The 24,733-nt window shown below is 40.7% G+C and overlaps 1 protein-coding gene and 1 long non-coding RNA gene across 3 annotated transcripts in view; one reads left to right on the forward strand and one right to left on the reverse strand.

Annotated features, from left to right (window-relative positions):
- Positions 1-713: 713 nt before the first annotated feature.
- On the reverse strand, positions 714-18,140 carry LOC118150168 (uncharacterized). Of its 2 annotated transcripts, XR_004738099.3 has the most exons (9): positions 17,845-18,140; positions 14,481-14,526; positions 13,603-13,692; positions 12,917-13,083; positions 12,417-12,584; positions 9,692-9,953; positions 9,491-9,561; positions 5,957-6,005; positions 714-948 (listed from the first exon to the last, which is right to left on the reverse strand). It is a non-coding gene; the product is annotated as an uncharacterized LOC118150168 (long non-coding RNA). The 2 variants fall into 2 exon arrangements; XR_004738100.3 differs by lacking the exon at positions 14,481-14,526.
- A 135-nt stretch (positions 18,141-18,275) lies between these two features.
- Positions 18,276-24,733, forward strand: part of FBXL21P (F-box and leucine rich repeat protein 21) — a 65,104-nt gene continuing 58,646 nt past the window's right edge. Inside the window, exon 1 of the mRNA XM_035285316.3 lies at positions 18,276-18,361. The gene's annotated coding sequence lies outside the window, so the exon portion shown is untranslated. The remainder of the gene's footprint in view (positions 18,362-24,733) is intronic.

The raw sequence follows: 24,733 nt of genomic DNA on the forward strand, positions 1-24,733 counted from the left end.
GGAAAAGTCCCACATACTGAGTTAGGAGAAAAGCGAGTGAATGGACTTAACAACCTAAGCCTTGGCTTGACCAGCAGGCCTTGGATCACCCATCTTCCCTGCCACCCCCAGGAGCTGGCTCAGGATCAAGGGATCCATGGCCACTGGTGCTCCTTGAGAAGGTTACTTACCCTTTCCATGTACCAATGTACCCCCAGTGCTCACTCAAAGAAAGGAATGTGGGCCTTCACCCAGCCCTTCCTCATCGCAGACAGGAGTGCTCCATTTGGGATATAGTCTCAGGAATGAGCCGTGTTTTCATTTGGAAATGTGGCCCAGTCTGGTCCAGATGCCTCACACTTTGCTCTCCCGTCACCACCACCCTCCAGCCACATCGGTTTCTTTTCATTTCCATCCTCCAGACCTTCACCCTTGCTAAGCTCTGCCAGCTGGGTTCTTCCTCAGCTCCTTCCTACACGGCCTGTCCTCATCCTTCAGGACTCAGCTCAATTATCACCTCCTCCACGAGACCTTCCCTGACCACAGCCGTCACTGCCATCTGCCCTGAGCCTCTTTCAGTGTCTGCTTCTCCCAGCAGAAAGTCAGTTCCACGGTAGTGGACGCTATAATAGCCCCTCTCACTCATCACTGTATTCCCAGGGCACGGTCTATAGGAATGCTCAGGAATTCCTGGTTAAATGAATAAATGGCTAATACATTTAATTTGTAAACATTTATTAAATTAGTGTTATTGATGAAATGAACAGAAGACCAGTGACAAACAAAAAGCCGATGTCACATTTTAAAGATCTAAACATGGAACTCATTTGAAAAGTGATGAAGCAACAACGGGGTAAGCCTCCTCCCTTACACGGGTGCAGGGTTTGACTGAAGTGCTTTTCCATCTCTTCTTTCTTTGGGTTCTTATACCAACTGCACGAAGAAGGCATGCGTGGTGCAGAAACTCCTCTGCAACGGATGAAGCAGAGAGAAGACAGGTGAGGTGACTGGTTCTTTAGAATTCTTTCCCATTTCCCCACCCACTCAGTTATAAAAAAGAAAAGAATAAAGGGTTGTTAAATGGTAACTCTGCAGTTCAAAATACCATTAAAACAGCAGATGTTTATCTAGGCAAAGTCTACAACTTTTGAGGTTAACTCCTAGGATTTCTTTCAGTATCAAAATGTAAGTATGCAAATAAGCTACAGAGCAAATACTCCACGCTCAGAAATCAATTACTCACCTATTTTAAATATCAAGAAGAGTGGAGCGCAAAGCATACCAATAGTTATCATAGATAACATATTTTACAATAAATGACAAAAGACAATGATCAACCATTTATTTTGTTCCAAAGATAAAGTTTGACATTTTTATTTTGTGATAAAAGCTCACATGTCATGGATTATTTCTCTAGGAATAAAACAAAATGGTTATGTGTTCTAGGAAACCACAGGATAAAATGACACTACATTTCTAAGCCAAAAAAAGGCACTACATTTCTAAGTAAAACCCATTCTGCCTTTTACTCCAAGCAGCCAAGAGATAACTAGTTATGGGAATCCACAAGTACTGATTTCCCAATCAAATAGTTATTTCTAGATCAGTATTTTCTAACTAAGTGTGATGGGGTAAGCCCCACTGGTTATGCCATCCTTCGGCTGGGTCTTCTCTCCATGGAAGGGGAACCCAGAACCCCTTCCCTCACATCCTGCCTGAGCAAACCCTGTGTCTGCTGCCCTTGGAAGCCAGTGCTCCCCGTGTGGCCCCACACAGTTTTCTCCACGCTCCAAGACCTAGGATCCATTGCTTCCCTCTTTCTTCTAACTTATATTTCCTCACTGTTGTTGGTTCATAACAATATGGGCTATCTTTGTAAATGGAATTTCACACCTGCTCCTGTATTTCTCAGAAACGATGGGACTCCCACCATCCCCGCCCTTTGCTGTGGCCATTGATGTCCATCTAATTAAGGGAGGATGAGAACTCTTGTTCTGGATTACTCTGGGGTCTGAAGGCATTAGAATTTGTTAAATCTTCCTGTGCACAAGGTAACATATTAAGCACTTTACATGTATAATATACAGTATCTCACTCAGCCCCCTCAACAATCTTTATTAACCCTATTTGTAGATATGGAAATGGAGGCTGAGAAAAGCTAGGAGAGTTGCCATAGACACAGAGCTGGGAACTTGAATGAGATTTACCAGATCTCAGAGCCTGTGTTCTTATCTGCAAGGCTGTAGATCAATCTCCATTTCTGTTGATCCATACTCTACAGGCTGTATTCTAAGTCTACTTAATAGAAGCAGAAAATCAAAGTATGCCTTTGGGCAGAGGGAGGTGGATTCTAGGCCTCAGCTGTATCTGTGTCCTAGGGCTGCCATCACAAACTACACAGACTGGGTGACTTAAAGCCATGGAAATTTACTCTCTTACAATCTTGGGACCAGAAGTGCAAATCAAGGTGTTGGCAGGGTTGGAAACAGCCTAACCACTGCAGAGGTGGCTGCTGGGAAGAAGTGGAAGGTGAGGCTGGAAGGTCTAAAGGATAGGGCAGAGCCCTGTGGCCTCAAGAGTGCATTGACCACAAATCATAGAACCCCAGTTAATACTGACTGGAGTGATAAGGAAATTTGCCATCTCACAAAACACTGCATCTGTGGATACGGTGGGCCCTGGGGTGGTCAGATCTGCAGCTCAGAGATCTTGTGGAGGACAGGCTCCTTCCGCCACTTTCTGGGGTGACTTCCCTCCCCTTAGGGCTACAAGATGACTGCCCAGTTCCAGGGCTCACATCCACTCATGACACTATAACTCTTAGATTTGAAAGGAATGGTCAAGCATTTTTAACCCTTTCACTTTCAATAGATTTTGCCAAACTGCCCTCCAGAAAGATGTTCTAACATATAATGATAAAATTTATGATTTATAATAATCCCATCAGTCATATTTAAGACTGTCCACTTCTGACATCCTTATCAACACTGGATAGTGACTTTTTATTAACCTTGGCTGGTGTATCTGGCCAATGTATGATGCTAATATATATTTATTGAATTCATAAATTAATAAATTCTTGACTCTTTAATATTTCCTCACTTGTGAGTTACCTATTAGTGCCCAGCTTTCTGTTGGTATAATGACCTTTTCCTTACTGATTTCTAAGAGCTATTTGTATATCTTTGTTTTTCAAATATATTACATTTATTTTCTTTTTTTCTTTTTTTTTTTTTTGAGATGAAGTCTCACTCTGTTGCCCAGGCTGGACTGCAGTGGCTCAATCTTGGCTCACTGCAACCTCTGCCTCCCAGATTCAGGCAATTCTCTTGCCTCAGCCTCCTGAGTAGCTGGGATTACAGACGTGTGCCACCACGCCTGGCTAATTTTTGTATTTTTAGTAGAGACAAGGCTTCACCATGTTGATCAGGCTGGTCTCGAACTCCTGACCTCATGATCCACCCGCCTCGGCCTCCCGAAGTGCTGGGATTACAGGCGTGAGCCACCACACCCGGCCTATTTTCTTCTATTTATTGTTATGATTTTAGTGTTTTCTGACTGTGTTTTCGTGTGGTCAAACATGTAACATATTTATCTCTATTTTTCTAGTCTGTGAATGATTTTATTTTCAGCAATTAAATCTTTAAGCTTTTCGGAATTTATTTGATGGTATAGAAGAAATCTAATTTATTTTTCTTCTATGTTTGGTCAGTACTAACACCGACTAAATATCTCTTTTCCCTACTAATTTGGAGTACTACCTTATTGATTACTACATTTTCATTTTTTTTTTACGTGTCTTTCCAGACTCTAATTTATTCCAATGAGCTGACAGCTCTAAATTGATTTTAGAATGCAATTGTGGCAATAAAAAGATTGTTGACATTGTCTTCACATTATTGGGAATGCTTTCAATGCTTTTCACTTAAATGTCATGTCTTCTTGCATGGTCTTACTTATAAACGGGACTAAACAGTGGGTACGCATGGGCATAAAGATGGAAACAATAGACACCGAAGGCTCTGAATCGGGGGAAGGGAGGAGGGGATGAGGGTTGAAAACTTACCTACTGGGTACTCACTATTTGGGTGGTGGGTACACCAGCAGCCCAAACCTCACCATTACACAATAGATCCATATAACAAAGCTGCACGTGCCCCCTGAATCTAACATGATCATCAATCAATTAATATCATGTTTGCTATTGATTTCCTAATAGGGAACAGTTTCAACTATTTAATTCTCCAAATTTTTATTACAGATGATAGCTGCATTTTACAAATGCCTTTCAAGTTTTTATCAGGATCATGAGTTTTATCTTTCCACTAACTCCTATGATACACTATTTTAATTGATTACTAAATGTTGAGCCATCCTTAGGAATAATGTAAAGATGGTCATACTATATCACTGTTTTGACACATTGTTGGAATCAACTTGTTCTTCTTTTATTTTGAATAGAGGACGAAACACAGGTTCCCAGGGTGGCAGCATTAGGTGCTCCTCTTTAGTGGGAATGACCCTCGAGGTCATCCAGACACCATTCTCTTTAGTGCTCCTGGTGATGGCTCAGGTGTGGAGAAGCACAACTTCCACTGGGAGGCCCTGGACCTGCCCTGGCCTAAGACTTTGTGCCCCACAGGAGCCGATATCTGGTGAAAGAGCTCCACAGACAGTTTCCAAGGCCCCTGCACTCGGGAGAGCCCAAGGCTGTGACACTCCACTAAAAATGGATCATTCATTTCTAGTTGTCCCAGCCCAGACACTTTGCCACCTAGGCCTACTTGGTATTTCATCTAGTGAGTATGGGAACAGAGCTAAACAATTACTGGAAAAGCCAGATTCTCTTTAGGAAGGGAAGAGGCTGCATTAACAACTTTACTTAGATCATGTGTACCCCTAAGGGAGTTCATTCTTCATTTTCCTTTTACGTGCCTTCTTTTTTGGGCACATAAAAAGTGAGTTAGGAAGAGTCTAAATAGTATGAGTATTTTCCATGCTTCCTCACTCCTCCACAGAAAGAATTTTCTTTTTTATTTTCACAAAGCTAGTGACAAGACGGTTCCCAAGATGTAGTAATTAGAAATCTTTTGTTTTACAGTGTCTCACTCTGTCACCTAGGCTGGACTGCAGTGGCATTATCTTCGCTCTCTGCAGCCTTGATTTCCTGGGCTCAGGTGATTCTCCAGCCTCAGCCTCCTGAGTACCTGGGGTCACAGGCATGCATCACCACACAAAGCTTTTTTTTTTTTTTTTTAAAGTTTGTTTAGAGATGGAGTCTCCCTCACATAGCTACTGCTATGTTGCTCAAGTTGGTCTCCAACCCCTGCCCTCAAGTAATCCTACAGCCTCAGCCTCCCAAAGTGCTGGGATTACAGGCGTGAGTTACCACACCTGGACTTTATTAGAATATTTGCTGAATCAATTATGTTCTGACAGAACTCATTTGTAAAATCAGTGAGTGATTACTTTTGGAGGTAAATTTGTTGGTGTTTTCTATTTCTTCTGTTTTAATTGCTCTGTTACATTTTCTACTTAATTTTTTGTGAGCATTTTTGTAGGAAATATCCCAGGTTTGACAAAGTAGTAATATTGTGCATTTTACCCATCTTCTCTGTTTAATAAAACTTGTAAGAAATTTGTAGATTTCTTTTAAGAGATTCAAGTTTTGCTTTTATTTTTCAATTCTGCGTATAATTTTTACCTTCCTAATTTAGTACTTTATGCTTTTTCACTCTTAATTTCTAATTGATTTAAATTTATTTTATCATTCCTTTTCTAGCTCCTTGAGTTGAATATTTGCCTAACAGTTTAGTAGCTGCAACTATTGAATACATTGTATGGTAGGCACCATGCTACGCATTTAAAATGCATTATCTCAATGAATCCTCATACTACTACCCAAGGCCATATAAGAGGTATTTATAGCAAAGTAGTTATGAGTGCAGACTCAAAGCAGACAGTCTCTGCCACTTACCATTCTGTAATCTTATGCAAATGACTTCTCTATGTTTTGGTCTTCTCATCTGTAAAACAGGATAACTATATAAGCCACACTATGGGCTCTGGTGGAGGATAAATTAATTAGTACCTAGAAAGCCCCTAGAGCAGTGTCTGACCCATGTACAGTGGAAGTAGTTGATACCATCGGATTGGTGCAAAAATAATCGCTGTTCTTGCCATTAAAGGTAATGGCAAAAACCACAATTACTTTTGCACCAAATGAATATTATTATTATTATTATTATTATTATTATTATTATTGAGACGGAGTTTCGCTGTTGTTACCCAGGCTGGAGTGCAATGGCACGATCTCGGCTCACCGCAACCTCCGCCTCCTGGGTTCAGGCACTTCTCCTGCCTCAGCCTCCCGAGTAGCTGGGATTACAGGCACGCGCCACCATGCCCAGCTAATTTTTTGTATTTTTAGTAGAGACAGGATTTCACCATGTTGACCGGGATGGTCTCGATCTCTTGACCTCGTGATCCACCTGCCTCGGCCTCCCAAAGTGCTGGGATTACAGGCTTGAGCCACCGCGCCCGGCCATGAATATTATTTTTAAATGAGGAATTTGAAGCTTTAAGAAGTCTAGTAACTTGCTCAGGATCACATAGTTTTGCTAGATAAGGAGCCATCTTCTGAACACAGCATGGACAGCATTGCGTAGACTTTGTTAAGTAGTTTGCTCATTCTCATTAATTCCTTAATAGTCTGGAATTTCAGAATTAAGACTGTAATTACAGCCTTAGTGGTCTATAATATCACAGATGCATGATATTTATCCTTGAATTCAGAAAGTTCACCAGGGTATGTCTAGTTGTGGCTGTTCTTTGATTCCTCCTGACAAGCATGCAGTTGGCTCATTAGATCTTAAGATGATATCCTCCAACTCAGTAAATTTTTTTCTGTTAGTTCTTTGCTCTCCAATCTTCTTTTTTTCTCCTAGTATAATTCCTAACGTATGTGTGTCAAAATCTCCTAAACCTATTTTTCATGTGTTTGTTTATTTGTTTGTTTTCTCTTAACTGTCTTATCATTATTCTTTTTAGTACTGGCATCTGGGGGAATATTTGGATTGGGTGTCTTCATTTCCAGTTCAAATATCCCAAGATTCCTATTTGCTGTTTAACAAACTCTATTGAGGTTTTTCTTCCTTTTTAAAAAAATGAATATTTTACCCTCCCCTCCCTTCCCTCCCTCCCTTCCTCCCTCCCTCCCTTCCTCTCTTCCTTCCTTTCCTCTCTTTCTCTCCCTGTTTCCTTTTTCTTGCTGATTTTATGCAAAGGGCTAGCATTCTCATCACTCTTTTTTCAGGTTTAATCCTTATTTTAATAAAGTTTTCAAGCAAAAAGTAAAAAATATATATATTTTTAAATACTTTAAAAATGTAAATATGCATTTCAAAAAGCACATAACAAGCACATGAAGCCCTGGGAAAGAAAGATGTTATATGAATGACGAAGTCTCATAAAGTGGCCTTTGAATTTCCCACTAAAATTAAATTAATAAAAATTCCATTTAAGTTCTAGTTTCCATGAAAACTCTTCTACCCCAGATACAACCATTCAACTTCTCTTTGTTCAAGGTCTGGCAACCACTGGCAGACCTAAAACCAGGCATCTGGTTCCAGCTGTTCTTCTCCACACTCTTCCCCAGTCCTCAGCATCTCTCCATCTTCTTTTTTGTTACTTAATTAAATTTTTATTTTAGAACAACTTCAGATTTACCAAAAAATTGTAAAGACAGTACAGAGAGTTTTCACATACCCCAAGTCCAGTTTTTACTACTAGTACTATCTTAGTCGGAAGGGTACATTTGTTCTATTTAATGAACCAACATTGGGATATGATTATTAACTGAAGTCCATACCTTATTCAGATTTTTTTAGCTTTACCTAGTGTCAAGTAACTTGCCCAGGACCACATAGCTATTACTGGATGACAGCCAGTAATTTTTCTGTTCCAGGATCCTATATAGGACAACATATTACATTTAGTCATCATGTCTCTTTAAGCTCCTCTTGGCCATGATGATTTCTTAGACTCTAGGGCCAGGCGCAATGCTTCACACCTGTAATTCCAGTACTTTGGGAGGCTGAGGTGGGCGGATCACCTGAGGTCAGGAGTTTGAGACCAGGCTGGCCAACATGGCGAAACCCCATCTCTACAAAAATGCAAAAATCATCTGGGTGTGGTGGCACTTGTCTGTAATCCCAGCTACTTTGGAGGCTGAGGCAGAAGAATCACTTGAACCTGGGAGGCAGAGATTGCAGTGAGCCAAGATCGTGACACTATACCCCAGCCTGAGGCCCTGTCTTAGGCATTCCTTGTTTTTGATGACCTTGATAGATTCAAGGCACACTGGTCAGAAATTTTGTAGAATATCCCTTTGTTGGAATTTGCCTGATGTTTTTCTCAGAATTAAACTAGAGTTATGTATTTTGGGAGAAAGACCACAGAAGTAAAGTGCTATTTATGTAATATCGTATCAAAGGTATATACTATTCACATAATTTATCACTGTTGATAACTGGGCATGGTGGCTCACGCCTGTAATCCCAGCACTTTGGAAGGCCAAGGCGGGCAACTCAGGAGGTAAGGAGTTCAAGACCAGCCTGGCCAACATGGTGAAACCCCGTATCTACTAAAAATACAAAAATTAGCTGAGTGTGGTGGCAGGGGCCTGTAATCCCAGCTACTTGGGAGGCTGAGGCAGGAGAATTGCTTGAACCCGGGAGGCAGAGCTTGCCAGTGAGCTGAGATCGTGCCACTGTACTGTAGCCTGGGAGACAGAGCAAGACTCCATCTCAAAAAAAAAAAAAATCCCTGGTGATGTGACGTTGATCCTCTGGCCGAGGTCGTGTTTGTCAGGTTTCTCCACAGTGAAGTTCATCTTTCCTCTCCTTTCCACAATGCAGTCTTTGGAACGAAGTCTCTATCCACAGCCCACATTTAAATGGAGGGGAGGTACGATCCACTCCCTTGAGAGCTGAGTATCCACACACCTATTTGGAATTCTTCTGCATGGGCTATTTATCTCCCCCATTTATTTTATCATTTATATCATTAACTGCTCATGGATATTTGTTTTACACTGTGGGTTATAATCCAATACTGCTTTATTTTGTTGCTCAAACTGTTCCTGTGCTGGCCACTGGAGTCCCTTTGAGTTGGCTCCTGTGTTCCCTTTGGTCCCTTCAATGTGGCTTTGGGGATTTTTTTTTAACACATTACTTTCTGGCACTACAAGACACCCAGACACATCTTGTGTATTTTCTGCCCCAGTCCTAGAAGCAGTTGTTTCTCCAAAAAGTCCAGGTTCCTTTTGTTGGAACTATTTTATTACAAATCAAAATGGCAGCTAGGGCATGCTTACTGCTACTCTTGAGGTATTTTCAGTTGTACTGTGCTACCTTTTATCTTTAGGAATTGCTCCACTATTGCTTCCTTTCCATAACAACCTCCTCTTGCTTTAGTGATGCCATATAACAAATATGATATGGTGACCTACCTGTTATCATGTATGGCTAACCAGTCCTCCCCTGATTCTCTTCCTGACTGTGCATCCCAGACTAAAACTTCCTAAAATAACAGGGTTGATAGATTCATTACTTATTACTGCATTACAAACGATTCCAAAACACAGCAGCTTAAAACAGCATGCATCTATTATTGCACAGTAGTTTGTGTCCAGGAATTAAGCATGGCTTACGTGGTCCTCTGCTTCAGGGTCTCCCAAAAGGCTGCAGTTAAGGTGTTGACAAAGGCAGGGTGGACTCCTCTAAGGGCTCTATTGGGGGAAAGCTTTGCTTGCAAGCCCACAATGCTTTGGCAGGTTTCCTTTCCTCCTGGGTTGCTGTGCTGAGGATCTTGGTTTCTCCCTGGCTGTGGGCTGAAAGCTCCCTTGTCACATAAACTCTAATATGTCAGCTGGCTTCATCAAAGTGTGCATGCTGGGAAGGCGATAGAGACATCTGGAAGCAAGAGAGAAGTTGGAATCTTTTATAACCATGTTGCTGAAGCGGCCTCCTATCACTAGTCCACCTCACACTTCAGGGGAAGGGTTGTACAATAATATGAATGCTAGGAGATGTGGGTCCTTGGGGGCCACCTTACAAGTCTGCCCATACAGGTAGGGAGAAGACCTGTCTATTCCAGTCCACAGAGATACGTAGTTTTTCATCTGGTATGGGTTGGGTTGTTTCTGTGAGATATTGGGGAATAATGTGCATAGAACAAGGCTTGGAACACTACCTTAGTCCTGGTACTGTGATCTTGATTTTTAATACGCTGAGTCTGAAACTATGGAAGGAGCTCAGGTGAAAACATTCAGTCAATTGTTGCTCAATGAGAGTTGTTTTAACGTTTCTTATGAGCCAGCTCTAGACTTAGATATTTTATAGGATTATCTTAAACCTCATACCGATTCTATGAGGATATTAGTACCTGAAATTTGTGGATGAGGAAACAATGGTAGAGAGGACTTAAGTAACTTTTCAATGTCTAAGCATCCCAGTACCCTAGTGCTCCCTGGCATTCCCCCTATTGCTTGACTCATCCAATTACAGTCTCCATCTCAAAGGGGACAGGGCTCTGTGCTTCAGCACTTCAGGGACAGTGGTAGCTTCCACTTCCCATGCACCCCTCACATCTGCTACCTCTCTCTGGAGTTGGCCCCAAATGCAAACTATTGGCCTCTGTCTGTTTCCACCTCTCCATCCTGCTCCCTTGGATGGAGTGCTTCATGGCAACTCTCTCCTCGGTCCTTGACTCACTCCTTCTCTCCACAGTCATGACAAACTCTGTTCTTCCTTCACTACTTGTAATGGGTTTTAAAACCTCAGTCCAAGTTAGAGGGAAGGCTCTGACTACCCACCCACCACCCAGCCCACTGGATTACTCTAAGCTCACTGAGCTAGTGAGAAGCAGAGCTAGGATTCATCCCAACTTCTTTGTCTTACCTCATTCCTGGCTCCCAGGTTGACCATTAAAGTAAACAGATAATTCAAACTCTGAATTCAAACACTATTTTCTAATTATTCTCTCCTCGGTCTAGATAAGCCCAGTTTGATGAAATGCATAACATGGAGTGGAATAAAAATGAATAACATTCCTATGATGGCTATAGGGATGTCACTGTTGAGAGTGGAGGTCAGGGTAGGGGTGGTGGGCACCACAAACTCAGAGTAATGGCAGGGAGAGGCAGCAGGATGTGGGCACCACACACACCCCACACACCTCACTGCTCCTCTTGGAGGAAAAGACAACTCTACCTCTGATTATGCTCCTGCCATTGCCAGAATGCCTGGGACACCAAGCACTGGACCCAGCAGAAGCCTCGCCATAAAACCATGCATCTGCCCGACAGGATGAACGACAAACGTGTTTTCCAAGTTGATTTCAGAAGAAGATAAGCAAAACAAAGAAGGAAACTGTCATTCTGCTCCTCATGCTACTTCATAAGAGGCAGACTGAGGATCTTGTACAGCACCTCCAAAACTTCTCAGCACAGTGCGGGGACTCCAGTGCCCGCGTTCATTACTTCAGTCATCCTGGTGGGGCTCCAGTTTGGCTCCAAGAGCCCTGCATTTGCTAAATGGAGTATCGTAATTAAAAATGGTGACACGATTTTACAAAGTTTTGTGATCGACGGTCCTCTTAGATACATTATTAGGGTTTTTTTTTTCATGTCAACTCATTTTTGGTATCCTTCTAAGGAAAGAATGAACGTCTGGGTCAGTGTCACCATCAGAATTAGGATCAGAATGTGGGTTAGGATTCTTCTACAGGCTTGGCGTCCTAGATGCAATTGATTCGGTGAGCATTTTCTCCCTCGGGAAACCTGCTAGTCTCCTGGCCCCATGGACACCCCTTGCTAATAACTCTCGCCCTATCTCATGAACTGCTCCCTCTCAGGCTTCTGTGGGCCTCCTTCACTTTTTTCAACCTCTACCTACTGGATTGCCCCAGGACTCAGTCCTGAGCTTCCTGCTGTTCTCTACCGTGAACTAGATGTTCCCATTCAGTCCATGGCTTTACTCATCCACGTGCTGATGACTCAAATGATATCCGCATTGATAGTTTCCCTGAGCTACAAAATCACAGTACCAGTGTGACATGTTTACATATGAACAGATTTTCTTCCCCTTATCAATAATCAGATCACCGTTTCTCCAGTCTCCTCAGCAATCAAGATGTAGCTGTGAGACTGAAAATAATTTTTACATTCCTTCATACACTTGAAATTTTGTGAACAATGGTCTTCTTAGATAAATTATGAGGATTTTTTTTTTTTTTCATTTCAACTCATCCTCGATATCCTTCTAAGGAAGAAATGAGTGTCTGACTCTGATGGTTGGGCTGTGGTCTTGCTGCCCCCAGGCAGGAGAAGAATGAACCAGGAGGAGTAAAAGTTGGAAGCCCAGATCATCTGGTACCAAGGGATTAGAGGCAGACATGCGGGTGCTGATGTCCTTTCTCTGAACTTCTGACCAAGCAGTAGAAAATGGGTTGCAGCTCTTCAGGGGAATGCTGAAAGGAGACTTTCTGCGCATTTTAGGAGTTCTGGGAGGAGATCATCATTCGTCTGGCCTTATGTCACCAACCTAGGCAGTGGGGAGGAGGTGGCAGGCAAACATGTCAGAGTACAATCAGTGGCACAGCATGGTCAGGCAGAGACAGGGCTGGATTGTGGCTAAGCTACCTTAAGTTCCCCTGCGGTGAGGATGGGATGCAGAAATTCCCACACATTGCCAAAGTGTGAGTGGACCATAGCTAGGTGGAAAACTAGTGGACATTCACAGGGCCTGTGGCCAAGAGGGGCACAGTAAGCCATTGAACCAGGAGCTGGGTGGAGAATATGGCAGACAGCTAGAGGGGTGCACAGGGCCATCCAACACGGAGCCAGGGAGTCCCAGAGCATCCACCAAGCCCTCACCAAGCCATACTACTGCCAACTTCAACAGTGAATGCCATCGGGGCCAGTGATGACCAGGACTTTGCAAATAAGGTGCATGACTGTGGAGTTCAGAGGAGGCAGAAGACACTAAAATTCACAAAGACTCTTTCCGGGATCTGCTGGAGGGCACCATGGACTCCTGGCATCTGGAGGAAGAGGAGTTATGGGCTGAACATCTGAGAGATTGCATCTGTTTCAATGCTCAGGAGAAGAATCCCAGACTTAACTAACTCTATTTTCCTCCTCCAGTCCGCCCCATCCCACAGCAGGTCAGCAGCCATGAGGAGGATCTGAGAGGACGATATAATTCTATTGCACTTCTGTAATGCAGAAGTGCAATGAAATCACATGCTGTCTGCATTACAGAAGTGCAAAAAAATTATATCCTGTCACAAATCTCCTCAACTCATAAATCTCATTATTGACATCTAACATTAAACTTAGATCAAACTTAGCTTACACTACATTCTTCTTCCCTCCCTCCCTACTAAAAAACAAAAACAAAACCAGTCCGCTCTTAGTTTTCCCTGCCTTAGTCAGTGGCAGCATATCCTCCCATGAGTTTAAGTCTCCAGGTTGATGCCTCCTTTCCCATCACCCCGCACATCTCATCCGTCAGTATGTCTTGCCAGCTCTACCTCCAGACACATCCTAAACCCACCCACCTCTCTCTTTTCTCCACCATCCCTATTATCCTTGCAAAGATTCCTCTTCCCTGTTTCAATCTCTGAGGCAGCTTCCATACGGTGCTGTGTCTGCAATAAAAAAAGACAGCCCTTTCACGGACATGGAGCTTGGTGAACAGGCGAGGGTTTGGATCTCAATCCCCACACATCCACTTTGCCTGGGGAGGTTGTGTGGACTCCAACCTACCAAAACACAGCCAGCAGCCCTCCTCACCCCTCTGCTTGCACCCTATGATCTAGTATCCACCAGCAGTCAGAGGGATCTAAAGACATAAATCAGATCTCACTGCCCTGCTGAATACCCTCAATGTCTTCCCAACACTCTTAGAACCGTATTTCAGCTTTCCACCATGGCCTGTGGTGCCCTGCACGCTGTGACCCTGCTTCCTTCTCTAGCCTCACCATTTTCCCTATCACCCTCTTTCCTCCCACATGACGCCAGGCAATTGCTTTTGCTTTTTCTGTTTTGCCAGACTGGAATACACAGGCTGGCTCCTTGTCATCTAGGTTTGGGCTCAAATATCACGTCCTCAGTAAGGATTGTCCTAACTGATCCCATTCATATCATCACCTCCCACATCTTCTGTCATATTACATGCTTTTTTCTTGATGTTTATCAACCTCTAAAATCATCTATTCATTTGTGTATTTTTTGTTTCTCCCTCTTTTTCTTTCAGAAGAATAAAAATTTCAAAAGCAGGGACCATTTCTGTCTGGTCCACCTCTATTTTCAGGATCTTAAACCATGAATGGCACATATTTGTGGAATGAACACTTGACTTAAATAATCAATGGTGAAAATTTCATGTGGTGTTATTGTTGGTGTCTCATAAAAAGACTGTTGAGTTGTTGCTAACCTGAATCCAAGGCTTAAGTATTTCTCAGAAAGACAGTGACGTGGACCTAGAGACACATACAGAAGAATAGACATAAGAAATCATTAACAATTTGCTGGACAGTGAATCAGCCACTCATGGTATCCAGTTTTCAGCAATAAATTGCAATGTCAGTGCAGTGAGTGCAACTTAACAGATTTCATATTTCAGTTTTCTAAATATTTCAAAAGTTCAAAAATAGTTACTATAATATTCTATGCTTGGAATAAAAATACTATTGATGAAAACATCAATAAAACCCATTTATAACTAAAACTGGATCGTCTAGATGACCATATGTTAAACTAAAGATTCCTTACCTGAAGAAAATGTGTTTTTTTTCACTTTGTTCCCAGGGTCTCACTCTATTGCCCAGGCTGGAGTACAGTGTCATGATCTCAGCTCACTGCAGCCTAAACCTCCCAGGCTCAAACGATCCTCCTGCCTCAGCCTCCTGTAGCTGGGACCACAAGTGCATGCCACTGTGCCCAACTAACTTTTAATTTTTTTGTAGAGATGGGGTCTCCCTGTGTGGCCAAGGCTGGTTTCAAACTCCTGGGCTCAAGTGATCCTTCTACCTCCACCTCCCAAAGTGCTGGAATTATAGGCGTGAGCCACCACACCCAGTCTGAAACCCCTATTTTAATATCTAAATTCACATAGCATATTCTATTTGGTTAATTCAATTAGGGTGATAATAAAGCATTCCTCCCTTTCCTTTTTCACGCTGTCTAAATTTTAACTAAATACAGCATGAGAAAAGACACCATTCGGTTGTGTGATTATGACGCTAAGGAATCATGTAGAGTGTTGCCTTTCAAAACTGAATTTGAAACTAGAAAATAGCAAGTTTTCAAGTGGTTGAATGCTTTTACGAAGTCATGCAAAGCACATTCTTTTGACAGTCATCTTTTCTTCTGACTCTGAAACTTTTCATCACCATTTGCCTGCATCCTGTTTGTGGTTTAAGTAAAATCTGATCACAAAGAATGATATAACACACACTAAACGATAGTTAGAATCATCTTAAAATCTATTCATCATCAAGTGTTCAAGTTTACTAAAACATTATTCACAGTGTTACCAAATCCAGGAACTGCTTACTTCTGTGCAATTTAATATATAGCCCATGTAAATGAATATTACTAATGACTGAGCCTCGTCATGACCAGTTCACAGAACTACAGTGAGGGCATTTATCGAGTGTCACCATCTTCTGTTACCTTATTTGCTCCTAATCTTCAGCCCTACTATGATGGCCTTGTGGTCTGAGGCTCTGTCTTGAGGTTTCTCTTCTCACAGTTTCTTCTGTTCAATTTAGGAAAGGCAGTTTTATAGTGGGCTAGGTCTTGCAGACATATTTTCAGATCACTATAAGATACTGGTTATTAAATGTAAGCTCTGTTGAACAACAGGAAAAACCATTTTTACCTGAAACCTACTCTACTTTTCTTCCTTCTTTTCTTTGTCTTTCCTCTATTTTTCCTTTCCTTTCTTTCATCTTTCCTTCAATCTATTGTGTTTCCATTATGCAGGAAGACTAGCATAAGAACTATTTATGAACACAAGAAAAGCCCTGTTGCTATGCCTATGACATAGTAGATGTTTCATGGCAGATTAAAAAAAAAAAGAATGAAACCACGGTTTCTACCTTTGAAGCTAACATGATTGAATCTTTTGTTTGAACTTACCTAGACACAAATCAACTAATCTAAGCTCTCTTCGCATATTTTAGAATCCTTAAGAAATGGTCCTCTATCTTTTGCTTAAATGAATGGATTTCCCATGATGTAGAATGGCAGGAGAAGAGGACTGTATTTAGAAAATGCAGGTTAATTCCCAAGACAGAGTATATAAAGCTCAGTGTAGTAGCAAATGCATTGGAACAAAACAGTAGACTCAACTTCAAATCAAGATTTTGTTTCCAACAAGCTGTATAACCTTGAATCAGTCACTCTCTTCATATGAGCCTCACTTTCCACATTTGAAGAATGAGAAGATGTGTTATTACTTGGAATTCTTTTAAACAAAAGTGACAGGAACCCAGCTAAAACTAATTCAGGCAAAAATGAGAATTTTTCAACTAAACATCTTCAGTCAGGGCTGGATCCAGGAACTTAAACGGCAGCACAGGAAGACCGTCTTTTTCTCAGCTGTGCATATTTCTGTGTTGGCCATTTCTCCCCTCCTATAAATGGGCTTTTACTATGGGCCTAAGGGAAGTAGCCACTGGTAATTTTAAGTTTGCATCATCCCAGCTTCTTAATTCCAAGAGAAAATGACTTTAATTCCCAAGATCTGTGGCTCAGTCTGAGGGAAGAACTCAGGTTGGCCATGCCCTGTTCACACGCCTGCCCTCTGGAAGTATCTCACTTGCTAGGGAGGCAGGGTTCTACAGTTTGCCAAGTGTGGAATTTTTGTCCTCCTCTGTAACTGGGTGGTGGAGGAATTTTTCTTGGTCCCTGCTCTATTGTCCATTTTCTGACCACAGAAATAACTAGAAAGAGTTAAGACAGCACAAGTGTTGGCCCTCAGCCTTTCCAGGCGGTTTCTCCATGCCTCTGATAGACGAGGAGACACGGAACCAGAGAGGCATTTCATCTATAAAGCAAAATTATTACCCATGTCCTTTGCTCATATATCTGTCCTGTTCTAGGGGATAATAGTAAGTTTTGTTACTCACTAGGAAGGTGTCTATTTCACAAAGAGATAAAGTACTTGACGAAAGTGAAATGTCTGAATTGTGACAAAGTCTAGGGCTAAAACTAACACCTGCCTTCTCCCAACTAGAGTCCTCTCCACACCATGATGCTTTCTCTTTGGTTAAGCAGAGAATGCCGTTTTACCACTTTGGTGCCTGTGGTCATGCGGCTACTCCAGTTTAGAGGCAGAGACAAGTTAGTTCCTCTGGACCCAACTTAAAAACTTCTTAAGTATTCTATATTACCTATATTCCTAAAACATGAGCATTTTTAGAGCATCCTGACCAAGAAGCTCAGTCAAATATTACTACTCCAGACCAAGCAGAAGTGCAAAATGAGTTACAGGATCTTTTTCAAGAAAGGCAGTCTGGGCATTTCCACGTACACACGAAAATTAAGACATGGAATCTGTACCGAGAAGCTCACAGATCAGCAGATGACCTTTTGGAACCTCAATTTCCTCATGTATAAAATGAGGGGGTTAGACTAAATTACTTCTAAGGTCCTCTAGGAGTCTGTGAACATGATTAAGGCCTGTTGGAGCTTCTTTCAGCCTCTAGACCCGTGGAGCAGAGTTCATTTTAATAAGTAGAGAAATTATATGCTGAAGCTGCATGGGTTGCATGAGTATCTATCATACTCACCTTTATCTCCAGGGCATCAGCAGTCAAAATCCTGACCCCAAAACACAGAGGCTGAACCTAGCTTGTTGATTCCCAAAATTTAAACATGGGGACTTCATTCGTTTTGCCCTCTCCAAAAAGACAAATAACAACCTTGGAAGAAGCAGCCTGTGTAAGCTGTGAACAGAGGTTCTCCTGGTGCTGGTTTTGAAAGGAAGAAGTGCAGTGGCTCTGGACGTCAGAAGGGGAGGGGATTTAAGATGCTGAGGGGCATGGCAGTAAGAGACCAGGGCATCCAAGACACACGCTGAACATCTGGGAAATGTGTGAAGGCTCAGTCTCATAAAAAACACTTGCATTTACATTCTAAGTGTGGTCAACACAGAGCATACGTGTCACTCGCATTGTGACCTCAGGAAAACACTTTTGGTTAACCACCAAGAGTGAGGCTCACTTTTTTCTCAGTACCTTCCCTCAGTAGTCTGTTCAACCATGATATGACCACAGAGACAGAAAGAACCAAGTGAAGTGAAGTGAGGTAAGTGACTGGCCCCAGGTGACCGTGAAATTGTGCTCATAGTCTACCCATCATCCCACTTTTTTTCTTATGCTAATAAGCCAGGCAATGATAGACTTTCCAAGCCTTCAACGACATATTGTAAATGTCAAACTGCTGCTTGGGCTTATCTCGCATTTTTATGTTTCAATACAAATGTGTCAAGAGCCAGTGAGATCTTGAATCCATTAAGCCTTCCATTGCTACCTAATGTATAACAGTGATGTATGAATCCGTGTAATTACAGTACTCTTTTCTTGGTGACACATTTTTAAGATGTTCAAATGAAAGGTGTTATTTAATACTTAATTTCACAGAAATGGAAAATGTATAATGATTACATGCTGTCTTTAGCCTAAAATAGGAGAGTTCTATCTGTAATTCTATATTGGTACTTGTGCTGCTTTTCCTAGATGGGGGTAAGGGGGGTAGTGGTGGTGACAGGTTATATCAACCTATCCATAGGTGCTATTATCTGTCTACCAATCAATCAATTTATCTACCTATTGATCTATCTATCTCCCTACCTATCATCTGCCTACTGGAACAATTTTGGTAGATGATAGAACATTCATTTATTCATCCCCTCTATAATTATGCATTGAGTAACCACCATGTTAGGCACAACTCTAAGTATTCGGGATACAGCATGAACAAAACAGACAAAATCCCTACTTGCCTGGAGCTTACCTTCTAAGGGGAGAGACATATAAGCAAAACAGCAGTTAGTTCTAAGGAGAAAATAAAGCAGGCATTCTTTGAGTAAAGCCCTGAAGGAGGAAAGGGAGTGACCCTCACAGATGTCTAGGGAAAGAGCATTCCAGATAGTGGGAGCAGTGACTACAAAGGCCCCAAGGTAGGATTGGGCAGGAAGAACAGCCGGGAGGAGACCTGTATGACTAGGGCAGAGGGAAGGAGGAAGGAAGTAGCAGAAGACAAAGTCAAAGAGCAGGGGAGGAGGTCAAATTTTGGGAGGTGACATAGGTTCTTCTAAGGACTTCTTTGGCTTTTACTCAGCGTGAGAGGAAGCCTTTGGAGGGTTTTGAGCAGATGTGTGGCATGAGCTGACATTTTAACAGGATTCCTCTGGCTGTGTATTAAGAAGATGCTGTAGGGGGTGAGGTGGAGGTGGCCAAGCCAGCTAGGAAGCTGCTGTACACTCCAGGTGAGAGATGGTGCCGCCTTGGACCCAGATAGTGGTGGTCAGGTCATGGAGAAGTCTTCAGAAATCTACATCCCATCTTCTGCTGACAGATGGAAAATAGAATGTGAAAGAGGATAGCGGAATCGGGGATGATTCCAAAGTTTTGAGCCTGAGCAACTGAAAACATGAAATTGCTATTCACTGAGGTAGGAAGACGAGTTTTAGAGGAGAAGATCTAGAATTCACTGTGGTCATAAGTATGAGATGACTATTAAAATCAAAGACAAGTCGAGTAGAGAGTTGGATATAAACATCTGCAGTTCAAGTGAACTGTATCTTCAGGGCTGGAGATAAAGAACTGGTAGTCAATCACTCAGGAGACTGTGCTTAAAGCCAGGAGACGGGAAGGCACCCCAAGAGAATGAGCGCAGACAGAGAGAAGTGCTCCTGGGACTGAGCTGCAGAGCACTCCAGTATTTAAGGGTTGGGGACTTGCTGGGGATCTGCTGAGGAGAAGACTGGCTAGAGCAGCGGGGGAAATGTGAGAGGCTAAGTTCACAGTCTTTTACCATAAAATAGCACAAAATTAAGTAGTGTGCCCCAAAACCATTTAACATGCCCTGATCTCTGTTTAAAAGAATGTGTGTGACTTGACCTGAGTCAGACAAAGCAAAGCTGAAGGAGGTTATCTTGCGTCATTCAATCACAGAACTCTATTGGGATACGTCTTACATCATTTGTTTCTACTTTAAAAGATGATGCACACCAAAGTTTTGACTCCAAAGCATTTGATTTAAAAGCTATTTGGAGATTTTTTTCTGCTTAATTCAGGAATATAATAATTATGATTCTCGACATATTTCTACAGAATAATACCAAAAAGTATTCTGAATTAAATCTAGGCTGTGTGAAAATAGGTTTTGTATGCCTTCCAGAATTGAGAGGAATTTGAATTTGTGAAAAGGCTCTTTTGCTCAAATTTATTACCTTTTATAATTAAATAATGCTTTAACTCCAACCTGAAAGCAATTAATAAAAATACTAGGAATGCTATGAATGTGCTATAAGCAATGTTGTGAAGTATTAATTCAGTTTCTAGCAGTTTTCTAGTTAAGTAATTCTAACAAGTGCAATGGGAGTCTTATGCTCAGGGGTCAATGAAGTATTTGCACATTACCACCACTGATTGTTAAAAACATATATATGTATATATACAAGTTTAATGTTAGTAAATTTTTCTAGATTGAAAATGAAATCTGTTTGAAAGGGAAATGTGTCAATACAATAAGAGTTTGACAGGGTTCTCCTCTGAAGCACCTGTATAATTATCCCACTAAAAGTAACAACACACACTTAGGACATGACTCAATAGCAATTCACTCTCGGTGCAATATACTTCATTTAACAGTAAATGGTGTGAAGGGTCCTTTGAAAAATTTGAAAAGTTCCCTAAAGGTAACAATGAGTGATAAATGTTGATAAAGAAAAATTAATATCAAAGTTTTCTCTAAAAACTTTATTAAATATATGGGCAACAATGCTTGACAAGGATTTGGGAATCTTAAGTATACTCTGACTATGATTCAGTCCAAACTGAATATATCCTGCTGAAGATCATCATTGTGGGAAGAAAATATTTCTTCATACACAAGATCTTCTGGCAGGAAATATTTCCCTTGACACAAAATGTTCTGCATTCTCAAAAGAATGGATTTTTTCTCAAAGCCCAACTCAGTGCCCACATCACTCTGAGTGCCATATATTCGTGTATTCAGACAAGTGGATTTCACATAAATTTTCATTAGTATATGCTCTGCACACCTCATCCCATTTTTGTAAAATTCAAATACAAATGCTCGTGAAGGATCTGAAGATGCCATTCTCCCTGCAAGTGCTATTATTTATCATTTTACTCAAACAAGGAGTGTGTACTGGGAGCTGTAAAAGTCAGACATCCTGTCCTCTATTTTAATGTCTATTTTTGTAATAACTTTAATGAACACCACCATCTAGAAGACATGGTGGTGGGTGCTGGTGTGCTCAGAGATGATATGACCGGTAGTAGTTGCAAGCACTTAGCTGCATTGTACATATAATTGTGTGGCCCAAGTTTGTTCTCTTGCACTGTTCCCTGTTCTGGATTGGCTGCATAGTGCTTGACTGAAAAACCTCGTTGATGTCAGTGAGTCTGTTTTCCTAAAGCCTTCTTAATACCTTGTTTATAAAGAGTTGCCCTATTTCTGTTGGCACTTGATTGGTGGGATTGCTGGCAGTATAGCACTATCCTATGGCATTTTGAATATTAGTTCCATTAACTACTATAGTTTTTTCTATTTCCTCTGGCAAGTATTCTATTTTATGATGTTAGGGTAATTGGCAATACTGTATATTCCTTCAATTAATGATAATCTTTTTTAAAAAAATCACTTCAGAGCATTTTCTTTCTAGAACCAGTAAATCAAATTAAACAAAACTACTTAATTTTAAATTCTTAATTTTCAATCTTAAAATATGTCGTTTTCATAGATTGTAAATTAACGTAGAAGGACATGCCATAAACAAAGAAATCAAAATTTAGTAGCTTGAAACAGTTTCCTGTTCTTTATAAGAAATATCTTTGTGTTCAAATTTTCCTTTTGCTGAAAAAACTAAGAAATTTTTATTTTTGGTAATGACTCCTTTTTGAAATGCCTGTTAAAATGACTGATTACCAGGACAGCTATGAAACATGACCTACTAACCTACTTTTATTAGTTGATTTTGAATTACTAACCCTGTTTCTCTTGATGAACTCAGATTTATACTGACAGTGAAAGTAATAATACTGTTATGTCTTTCATAAATAAAATTACTGCAGAAAATGTTCTCTAGTTTAACAAAGTATTCCTATAAAATTTTCAGTTAAATATGGCAATAAAATCATTTGCCTTTTTTTAAAACAAAATATATTTGTAGAGTTATTTTCCTTGAGTTTCAGCTTTTAAAACCAAATAATCAATAATCTACAAAGTTGGAAAACATGATTCAATGTTACATTTTATTTTAAATAGTTTGCAATGTGAAAGCTTTACTGGAAAAGCAATAGTCAAAAGCAATAGGTTAAAAATCATTTTTGTTCCTTATTTTAAAAAGTGATAACTTCAGATCCATGAAGCTGCACAAAAAAAAAAGTCTACCAAAAACCAGAGGAACATGTTGTTAATGAAATCTTGAGCTCCATACAATGCCCTTGACTTTATTCACTTTTCAACACAGAGTAATGGCTTTGAATCACTGTTGTCAGTGATGACTAAGCCTGACCCATTTAGAAATGCTTATTTCATAATTCCCCATTTACGAGGGCTTCATACTGTGGATATAGTGCAAAGGACAGCAAGCTCTTCTACATTTAGAGACACACTAGCTGGGATTTGTGATTTTAAAATGAATAGCCTTAATCTTGAAGTAAAGTTAAATATCTCCTTTACTAATTTTCTTTAGGGAAAACTTAATCTAAAGAAATATGGAACAAAAACTATGTCAAAAATCTTGAGAGATTTTTGCACAGGCAAAAAATCTTTACCTATTCAAATAATAGGCTATCTATATTTTAAATAGTAAAAACCAAATTCTTAAAAGAAAAATATGACCAATCTTCAGAGCATAATGAAATCCATTCCAGGTTTAAATGTGACGAATTAAAACAAAGGGAAATCTTACAGTGTCTTTTTATGTTGAGGAGGTGTTTCGCAGTGTCCCAGGGGAGAAATGTGCAAAGTGTACCTGAACTATTCTCTGTGAAGTAGGAAGTTTACATATTAAGCCAAATACAGGCATGATTCAGAGATATTGTGGGTTCAGTTCCAGACTGCTGCAATAAAGCAAACATCTCACTGAAGCAAGGTATAAGAATTTTTTGGTTGCTCAGTGCATATGCAAGTTATATTTATGCTATACTGTAGTCTAAGTGTGCAGTAGTATTATGTTTAAAAAACTGCACATACCTTAATTTAAAAGTACTTTTACTGAAAAACATGCTAACCATCCTCTGAACCTTCAGTGAGTCGTCATCTTCTTGCTGGTGGAAGGCCTTGCCTTGATACTGATCAAGGTAGTCGTTGTTGAAGATTGGGGTGTCTGTGGCAATTTCTTAAAATAAGACAACAGTGAAGTTTGCACATGCATGGATTGACTCTTTTTTTCACAAAAAATTTCTCTGTAGCATTCGATGTTTGATAGCATTTTACCCATAGTAGAACTTCTTTCAAAATTAGAATAAAAACGAAATCAAATAAATAGAATCAAACCCTGCTACTGCTTTATCAACTAAGTATATGGAATATTCTAAATCCTTTGTTGTTATTTCAACGATGTTCACAGCATCTTCACCACAAATAGATTCTATCTAAAGAAACCACTTTCTTTGCCCACCTATGAGAGGCAACTCCTCATCTGTTCAAGTCTTAAGAGACTGCAACAATTCCGTCACATCTTCAGGCTCCAATTCTTATTCTAGTTCCCTTGCAGTTTCCACCTCACCTGCACTTCCTTCCTCCATGACGCCTTAAACACCTCAAGGTCATCCATTTAGGCTGGAATCAACTTATTCCAAACTCCTGTTAATATTGATACTTTGACCTCCTCCCATGAAGCCCAAATGTTCCTAACGGCATCTAGAATGAATCCTTTCCAGCAGGTTTTCAATTTGCTTTGCCCAGATACATTAGAAGAATCACTATCTATGGTGGCAATAGCCTTACAAAATACATTTCTTAAATAATAAGACTTGGAAGTTGGTCCTTGATCCATGGGTTGCAGAATGGATATTGTGTTAGTAGGTCTGAAAACAACACTAATTTCCTTGCACATTTCTATAAGAGCTCTTGGATGAGCACTGTCCGTGAACATTAACATTGTGAAATACTTCTACTGAGAAGTAGATCTCAATGGTGGGCTTAAAATACTCAGTAAACCATGCTGTAAACAGATGGCTTTGTTATATTTCTAGAGCACAGGCAGAGCAGGTTGAGCATAATTCTTAAGGGAATTAGGATTTCTAGAATAGTAAACAGGCATCGGTTTTAATTTAAAATTTCCCCCAGATTATTCCCTAAGAAAAGAGGCCAGCTGTCCTTTGAAGCTTTAATATAAGGCATTGATTTCTCCTCTCTAGCTATGAAAGTCCTAGATGGCATCTCCTTCCAATGGAAGGTTGTTTAACTACGTTGAAA

Source organism: Callithrix jacchus, chromosome 2, assembly GCF_049354715.1.
Source record: "Callithrix jacchus isolate 240 chromosome 2, calJac240_pri, whole genome shotgun sequence".
In the NCBI taxonomy this organism is placed as follows: Eukaryota; Metazoa; Chordata; class Mammalia; order Primates; family Cebidae; genus Callithrix; species Callithrix jacchus.